At 42.5% G+C, this 8751-nt stretch overlaps 1 long non-coding RNA gene across 2 annotated transcripts; it reads right to left on the reverse strand.

Moving 5' to 3' along the window:
- Positions 1-300: 300 nt before the first annotated feature.
- Positions 301-5852, reverse strand: LOC133967651 (uncharacterized). Of its 2 annotated transcripts, none has more exons than XR_009924054.1 (2): positions 1216-5852; positions 301-844 (listed from the first exon to the last, which is right to left on the reverse strand). It is a non-coding gene; the product is annotated as an uncharacterized LOC133967651 (long non-coding RNA). The 2 variants fall into 2 exon arrangements; XR_009924055.1 differs by having other exon boundaries at positions 301-918.
- Positions 5853-8751: the final 2899 nt, after the last annotated feature.

Below are 8751 nucleotides of genomic sequence, written 5' to 3' on the forward strand. Positions count from 1 at the left end.
TCACTCCTCTCTTCCTGCCTCCACGTGCTGTCGGACTCCATAACCCGCTCGTATAAATCGGTGGAGGAAGAGAACAAATATGAAGTTCAGGAAGCAAATTAATTACTTTGCAGGTGAGAGGGAAGAGAGAGAGGGCCAAAGGGATCTTTATCCAGGGAGCTCAGTCTTGATCCTTCCGTTAGTGAGAAATAGATTTTTATGCAAATATGTCTCCATCGATCGTGGTCCCCTTTCCTCTCTTTGATGGAACAGGATGGAGACGACTGCATGTAATTAGATAGAGGTAATCATTAACGAATGTAAATAACAAACATGTTTATTCAGTGAAGAAAAGACAATCATGTTGCGTACAACTGCTTCACAATTTCTACCATTCATGACTTTGGTTTGTAGCTAGATTGCTTCTAGTTTTAGTATGCATGTCACACAAATGGAATAAACAATACATTTCCTGTTACAATGCAAAACACAGGGTTTGGTTTTGTTAGCAGGGATGTTTCTGTTGCAGATCATTCCTTCACTGCATTTGCGTCAGTCCCCTCCTGTCTTTCTGACCAGTATGGCACAGACAATGCCACATATCAGATCCCGGCGTCCTCTGCAGAATAACAAGGAGGGAGCGGAGCGGCGACGTGCGGGGTCCAGTCTGAGGGCCTGACAGACGGATGGTGAGCCCAGCCTGTCCCTTATCCTCAGACAGGCAGATGTCCCCTCTCCCTGCGTGGCCGGCTGCTGACCAGGGGAGAGCCAGGCGGCTGCTGAAATGAAGAAACTTGAGAGCTCCTCGGGGGGCGAGCTGGTCATTTGATGTCCAGCACAAGGGCAGGGTGTGATGCTGAATGAGCTGAGGGAGAGGGGCAGACTCTGCAGTCTGTTACAAAGGACCAGGCTGACGGGCAGGCAAGGAGGGGGGGAATACTGAGCACACACACACCATTACTGTATTTCATCTGTTTTGTGACAGGGAAAATGGCCATGAAGCACATGTAGGAACTTGGTGTGGGACAAACATTGTCATTTCTAATCCTGCAACGTAACACAATTATCTTTATTATATCAACCCTTTTATATTATTTCACTTTAGCCGTCATCACCTTCGTCACAAAGTGTCGTTGATAACTCACTGAACAATGTGGGGGTGATACTGACCAGTGACTGAAGTCCCATTGAAATATATGAAGTACAGGCACAATGGAGCCATGGCATCTTTCTTACCTGGCCTGGGTTCAGTCTTGCAGGCAGAGGAGAGCCCTTTGAAGGCTACAGAGAGGCTGAGATGAGAAGCAGCCCTGCCTGCTGAGGGATCAGCCGTAACCGAAGTGCCAGCACCACAGTGCTGTAATTAATCGCCAGTGATGGCCGCCTCCGTCCTGCAGCCCAGCTCAATTTCTCCCTCACAACAAAAAAAAAAAAACTGCGAGTCAGAAGATGTTGGGCAACATTAACTGCCCGCACTGTTTCCATTTTCCGAAAGGCAGCAGTGTTGTGTTTGTAAGTGTGTGTGTATGTGTGTGTGTGTGTGTGTGTGTGTGTGTGTGTGTTTGTGTGTGTGTGTGTGTGTGTCGGGGGGATGGGAGTGTCCCGGGATGGGTCGGGAGATGCCTCCTGGGCTCAGGAGGGGAGCGACTGCGAATAAGCCATGGCTACGTACCTTTCATCTTGCAGGAGATTTGGAGAGGTTTCAGACCACAGAGACTTCTTAATTCTCACTAATTCATTTGCGTTCCAGATTCACTGGGCCCGGGATAACCTGAGCATGATAATGAACTCGCAGGGGGAGTGCATGGTCCCTTGCCTTTGAATGTGCTCAGAATAGAGTCAGATAATCTTTCCTTGTGAGTCTTTCTGGAGGAGAAGAATCCTATTAAGAGTGATTGCTTGTCACGAGACGTCCTCCAAGTTGGGGAGTTTGAAGATTTGGGCGCACACTCCCTGCTGTGGGAGAATAGTGGTTCTTTTGAAACACACACAAGCAATACTGGTGTAAACGCGCCAAGAAGAGGTCCATGCTAGTTGTTTTCATTCCAAAGTCCTTCTACAAAATGCAAAAAATGTATGATGGATATTTATTTGCAAGTTGCACAAATCCTCAATCAATAATTTCTACCCACCATTTTATATAGTAAATGTTTTTTTTCTCCTTATAAATCATGCTACAGCCAAGCAATTTCTTATCATAACAAATGAGGGAGCTGGTTATTTACATTTATGGATTGAGATGCCACCTTTTCAATTCAATACACAAGAAAGAAGGCCTATGTGTCTACATCCTAGAGGCAAGCAGTGTTTGCTGTTAAACAAATGCACAACTCTTTCTTTGTTTTTTTGCAGCATTCAGGATGGAGTCGTCTTTAGAATTACACTTAATAGTCTGAAAAAGTTGAAGAATTCAGGCACATTCTTGCAAATGCACTCTCGGCGTTCACAAGCAAACTGTGTTTGTCCTTTGCTGCAGGATCGTGACTGAAATTTAGACGGAGAGAATTTTCTGTATGGTTCTTTATCGCGGCCTGACAATGAATAGAGAGATTTTCCAGAGATTTATAGGTCTGTGGAGTTCTAAGGGATAGATTGCAAACTCTTGTGATAAAAGGGAGGGAAAGCTGTCTTACTTCAGGGCTGGTCTCATCTTTGGTCAAACAGAAGTGAGCTTAATTTGTGGGTCTGCCTGGGGAATTTCAAAGGAGGAAAGCTTTGAGTGACGCCGAGCTTGAGCTCCCTGATGTTAGTGAGATGAATGAAAGCAGGGGTCTTTAGGCTACAGGCCTTCTCACACTCCCACATTAACAGAGGTCTTTCAAGTTCTCATCAGGATAATTGTATAGGATGCAGTAAAATGCCAAGGCAGCGTCCGGCAGCACTTGTCATCAGTCTGATTACAATACAATAAGGTCACAATATTTGCACGTTTTACATTAATTATAAAGTGTTAACTCACAGTTTGGGATCTGTAATGAATAAGTAGTTATAGCCAGATGGAAAATCATTTTAAAGTTACTATTATGACAGCAAACAATATCATGTATATGGTATACATGTTTGTTCATATATAATATTCACATTATTGTATCAGAAGAATAATTTGCTTGACATATTTTATGTTAGCATATTATAACCCTAGCATCCACTTAAAACTTCAATACAGAGTATTAATAACCATTTATTAAATGTTTATATACAGACTATGAATGCTAAATAAGGAGGTCTACAGGAGGAGGTAGAGTGTTGCCCCGGACGCCATATTCATAACAGTTTTAGAAGGTTATGCTTGTTGACTTTTTGTAGGGAAACTATTTGGGTTAAAGTATGGGAAATAAAATTGGTATTTACTCACAGTGCGGAGCTATAATATCTAACGGACAAAATAAAAAAAAATCAGTCCTAGCAGGTTCCTGTTGCACGGAAATACCAGAATTCATTCTCTGCCTCTTGGTGTTTTTCAACAGAAGCCTCACTGTGCCATTGTATGGAACTGGCTGGCCTTGATAGAATGACCTAACATTTTGACAGGACAAAATATAAAGCTGCTCTTTATTCTGTGGACAATTCGGCAGATGCAGGCATGGGAAAGGCTTTAATCAATAGAAATGTGGGTGTACTGTGTGATTTATTCTGGGCTTTGCTTTATGTACAAAGAAATCTCTGACATTGCTCGGAGCACAGGCATAATGGGCCCCACTCAATTTTCCCTGAAAGCTTGTGTTGTGATGGTTACAAGTGCTATCTGATCAGCCTCCCAGGCTTCCCAACGAGACAGATGATTAGGTGCGGCAAACAAGCCTCATCACCGGCTAAAATTGATGACTCAATACCGAATGACAGACAACTCTATTTGTATCAAGATAAGCCGCTGACAGTTGTGTATCAATCAGAATTGAGTTATTATTGAGCATGAAGAAAGGCATTTGTGATATCATTAAATCCAGATATGCCGCACATCTGGCAGGCAGCCATGCGTGTGTGTGTGTGGGGGGGGGGGGGGGGGGTGTTAAGCGACAAAAAGAGAGAGGCAATGCATGAAGAAGAAAAAAAACACTCGGGGCAATCATTCCTGGCAGTGCGCTGGCAGCTGCAGTGGTTTTTTTTGTAATTTCAATATGTTTCTCTGCACCTCAAGCTCGGCTGCAATAACAGCTTACAGATTGCTTATGTCATCAAATTTTGACAAACTTCTCAATTGGTTTTGACCTTCATCTTTAGCCATCTGCTTTCTACTCTTTCTCTTTCTCCTCCTCCTCATCCTCTCCCACTCAGTGTATGTATTTTCACCTGACAGCACTCGTGTACCTTAAATAGCTGGTGGAGCACTAGCTTAAAAGCCTCATTTGTTTGAACAATGTCTTAATGCTGACGTTATAACTTTTGAAGTTAAGTGGCCGACTTGTTTGCACACATTTGCCCTGTTTTTCACATCCTACAGATGTAGACCAACAGCAGCATTCATTTGAAGCTGTGAAGCTAAAGTCGATGAATTGGCCTCTGGGGGCGATGGACAATATTTTGGGGCTTCAGGTGTAGATAGTGGATATCCAGGCCAAGACCTCCAATAAGGTCACTCTAGATTTACAATAGGAATAGTTTCTTCTATCACGCATGCATGCAGAAGAATGAAAAACTCCTGATGATGCGTTTCTGTCACTGTGCTCCGCCCCTTTCACTCTCTACATGGACTTTTTTCCTGCGGGGGACCAAAGCCTGCTCAAACGTTATTGGTCTAATTAGAAACAGAAACCAGATCTTGTGGCTCCAAAATCTTGTCCCGTGCCTTCAAGTCGTGCGTATTCACACACAGAATCTGTTTATAGAAGTTCATTCAATCATTACCGCTCCTTTTAGCTCAATTTTAGTCTCCACCAACTCCAGAGTAGGACGTCTGTCTACAAAATGCTCTACTTTATTCACCAGCTAGCAGCTAACGTTGCTGTTGGTGCATGGCCATATATAGCACACAGTTAGTTAGTTAGTAGAGATATTTAGCTCGCAGCCATAGTATAATTTTTGACACTTTGAAAGCAGTGATTGCACACTAACAACAACAGAATGCAATGTGTGATGCTACACGCTGTGCAGAGCTGATGGGGACCGCGGTCAGGTGATGAACCACTCTCACATTCAAGTAGCCGTGATTCTTTATTAAGATAAAAATATTTATCACGGCAGCTTTAACATCCATTTGAGATTCGCTTTAGAGGTGTCATTCAAATTAATCACCTCTCAACGACGGCCTTTTGTTGGCTCTGTTACATTATGCTAATCATGCATATTCCTGTTAGTCTGCTGCTATTCTGACATTCAAAAAACTACACCAGACTCATAAGGATCAAAAGTGTAATAGAAACCTCTTAAACAGACAACTGACGGCGTGGCATTAAGAAGTATCTTGTTCCATGAGCTGGTGATCAGAGTAAACAACACACTGCGCATAATATAGTCCCTCCACAGTTTGACATTTCCCTCAGATTTTCATATCTCTGCCTGAAATGACAGTCTATGTAACATGGGGAGGCCTTAAAAATGCCACGGCTGATATGAAATCAATTTGCATTTCCCCGGTGTCTGGATAACATGGCCCTGTCAGAGGACCCTGCAGATCTGCTGGAGATAATGACGTTATAGAGGGCGGCTTCGACAGTGGAAGGGATGAAATTGAAAGAGTGACGTTCTGTGTTTCCCATGATTGCCTTGACTGGAGAATATGTGGCTATTGGACATATATTCCTCTGCCTTTGCTCCCCATTAGCTCCACTTGTTCCCTGCCAGGGGTTAAGACAGACTAAAGAGATCCACCAACTTTTAAGTAAAGAAATGGTGAAAATGTGCAAAACCCAATTAGTTTTACCCCAGTGGTGACCCCCCCCCCCCCCCCCCATTGAGTCTATTTAATTTGTGGTGACCGGCCGTACATTAAAGCTCCAAATATGGCAATTAGTTAGAGATTACATAATTAGGATGTAAGAAAGAAATCTTTTAGGTCACTTTTGATGCTATGTCTCAATTTATTGACATTAATTAATTCAATCAATTGAGTGTTCAATGCCTTAAAAGAAAGAAAATGACACCAATTTTATATCTGATAAAATATCATTATTTAGTGGATAAAAGAAGAAAAGAAAAAAAAAACTCCCTGGGGACTATCATCCCATTGACTTGATACTGTATCCCTGCTCCTGCTGTTACTGAAATACACAGAGATCCCATCCTTTTCAAAAGAAGACCACACAGTAATGGTAACTACACACCACTTCGCCCACTTTGAGAAAATGTGAAATGGAATTATCTGAATCGTGGAGATCACACATGGGGACCGTCCAGTGTTTCCGAAGCAATATTACAGTGCACAACCCAAAATTTGCCATAAACATTGGAAGTGGATGGTTGACGGCACTGACCTAGCGACATTTTAGTCGTGATCGCAATGGCGCAGGGGGGCAGCTGGTTACCGAGCTCAGTGTATATGCTGAGAGAGGGGGGACATCTGCTGTAAACTACAAGTGATTCCTGCAGATGTTCGGAGGTGGAATCTGAAAATGTGGAGCTCTGACCTGAGTCAGGCGGCCTGCTCTCTCTCTCGCTCTTGCTCTGTCTCTCTCTCTCTCTCTCTCTCTCTCTCTCTCTCTCTCTGTGATAACTAAAGAGGAGAGAAGTGAATGTTTTTAGCTGCTGTCCAGTAATCTGTTGTAATCAGTGATGAATTAACTGAAGAGCAAAGTCATCTGCTGCTCAAGCTTTCCTGATAAATATACCTGGTCAAAGAGCATTTTATATATGTGCGAAAGCAAGTGGGACAACAATATATATGGGACAACAATTTAAATTTATGAACATGAATAATCATACAACTGAAATTCAGGATGACGTGAAATATAACACGATTTTCTGAAGTTACATTTAGATTTACTTGATGTACTTTGATGTACCACACGTGTAGTTAAATGACATATATTTTCTCAACAGTCAGTCTGTGATGCATTAACAAAATTAGCGTATGAATGTCCTCAGCATGATTTATTTAGTGTAGTTTAAAGTTTAAACCAATCTCTATTTTTACGTTTCGAGCCAGTTTATGGTCTGTTGTAATTACCATTAATAATCTCATTACCATTATAGCTCCTCAATATACTAAAAAGATCCATGTATTATTATGGAGGTTGGAAGTTTATGTGTACTACAACCATTAAAGTAAAACTACGATTTGAGTGTACTATCATGTAAACTGTATATGTTGATCGAGTATTATTACAAATGCAGTACGCATTTAGCTCTTTACAATGTGTTGCAGGCTTCGATGCTGCAGAGGAATCGGTGAAGTACAAAATGTGCTTGTTTTCCGTGTTATTAGTCCACTCTGTTTACACAAGTGGTCCACTGGGTCTAATGTCCACCTTTGGCAAGCTGTTGTGCGTATCTGAGCACACAGCAGATCACCGGGATGTCCCGTGTAATGAGGAGAATACTTACAACATATATGACGGAGGCGGATGATGAGACGTCCCGGCTCTAATCACCCTCATGAAAGGCTGAAGAGGAGCAGGAAAGTGGCTGCAGCACTAATAACAAATTTCAATTAAGAAAAAACATCATTTTGTCCAGTTCCCCGAGAACGGGGGGAAAACTTGAGGGCTTTCTCAAACCTTTATGCTTTATGCAGCTGTGTGAATGTGTAAGTGAGACACACACACACAGACACACAAACACACGCGACAAGGAATTATACTCTGTCTGTATGGTTTGTTAGCACTCAAGAGATAAAACTTTACATGTTGCTCCCAATTAGCACAGCAGTGACCGTGCACCGTCTCCTGTGCTCAGCTTCCCTTCTGAAGAGGGGCTATTTATGTAGAGACTCGTGAGAATGTGAGAATTGAGGCGAGAGAGAGGAGATATGGACTGCCTGAGATAGTGTGTGTGTGTGTGTGTGTGTTACGAGGCAAAGAGGCGAAGAGAGAGAGAGAGAGAGCGAGAGTGAAAGAAAGAGATAGAGAGGGAAAAAGGAGAATTGAAATGGCTTAAGCATCCATTTGGAGTGGAGAGACAGGTCCTATTAACATTTAACAGCATTTGTGCAACTTGGTGCCGAGGTTATGATGCAAATGAGGAGGAATTAAAACTGGCCAGAGGTTTGTCATTGATGGATTGCAGTCTGGCAGTGCTCACACTTCCTAGTGTCCATCAGAAGCGATTACTGTGTAATTAAACCTTATTTCTGCACTCTCCAGTGCATAATTACTTTGTGAATGTAACCATCATCTAAAAGCTACAGAAATGCTTTACTATTTAGCCGAGCAGTCAGTTCCAGGCCTGTGTCAGATATAGCCATCAGACAGAGCAAAAGAACTGTCACTTTTAATAAGAGGCAAAAAAATTAAATGAAACAGTATGCTTATTACAGAAAAATTAGGCTTTCAAGAGTCCTTTCTGCTATTTGCATAATTTATCCCCCGCCTCACACCCCACACCCGCACATGCACACACCGCAAGCTTTAGGCAATTTCCCTCGCATTTAAATAGATTGCACATTTAAGGCTACTTAAGGAAAATTATCACTTTGCATATTTTAATTGTTATGAAGGAAGTGATTTGAGAGAGGTCCGTGGCTCATCCTCTTGAGCCATGCGGTTGCCGAGCTGTCTGATTCGACCGCTCGGCGCTGCAGCTCCGCAGATAACCCCCGAGTTCAAACACATCCACTCCAGTTTCATCAGAATGCAAATGAAGCACAGAACACTGGGACAAGTGGATCTTTGATATTTA

This window comes from Platichthys flesus, chromosome 13, assembly GCF_949316205.1.
Source record: "Platichthys flesus chromosome 13, fPlaFle2.1, whole genome shotgun sequence".
In the NCBI taxonomy this organism is placed as follows: domain Eukaryota; kingdom Metazoa; phylum Chordata; class Actinopteri; order Pleuronectiformes; family Pleuronectidae; genus Platichthys; species Platichthys flesus.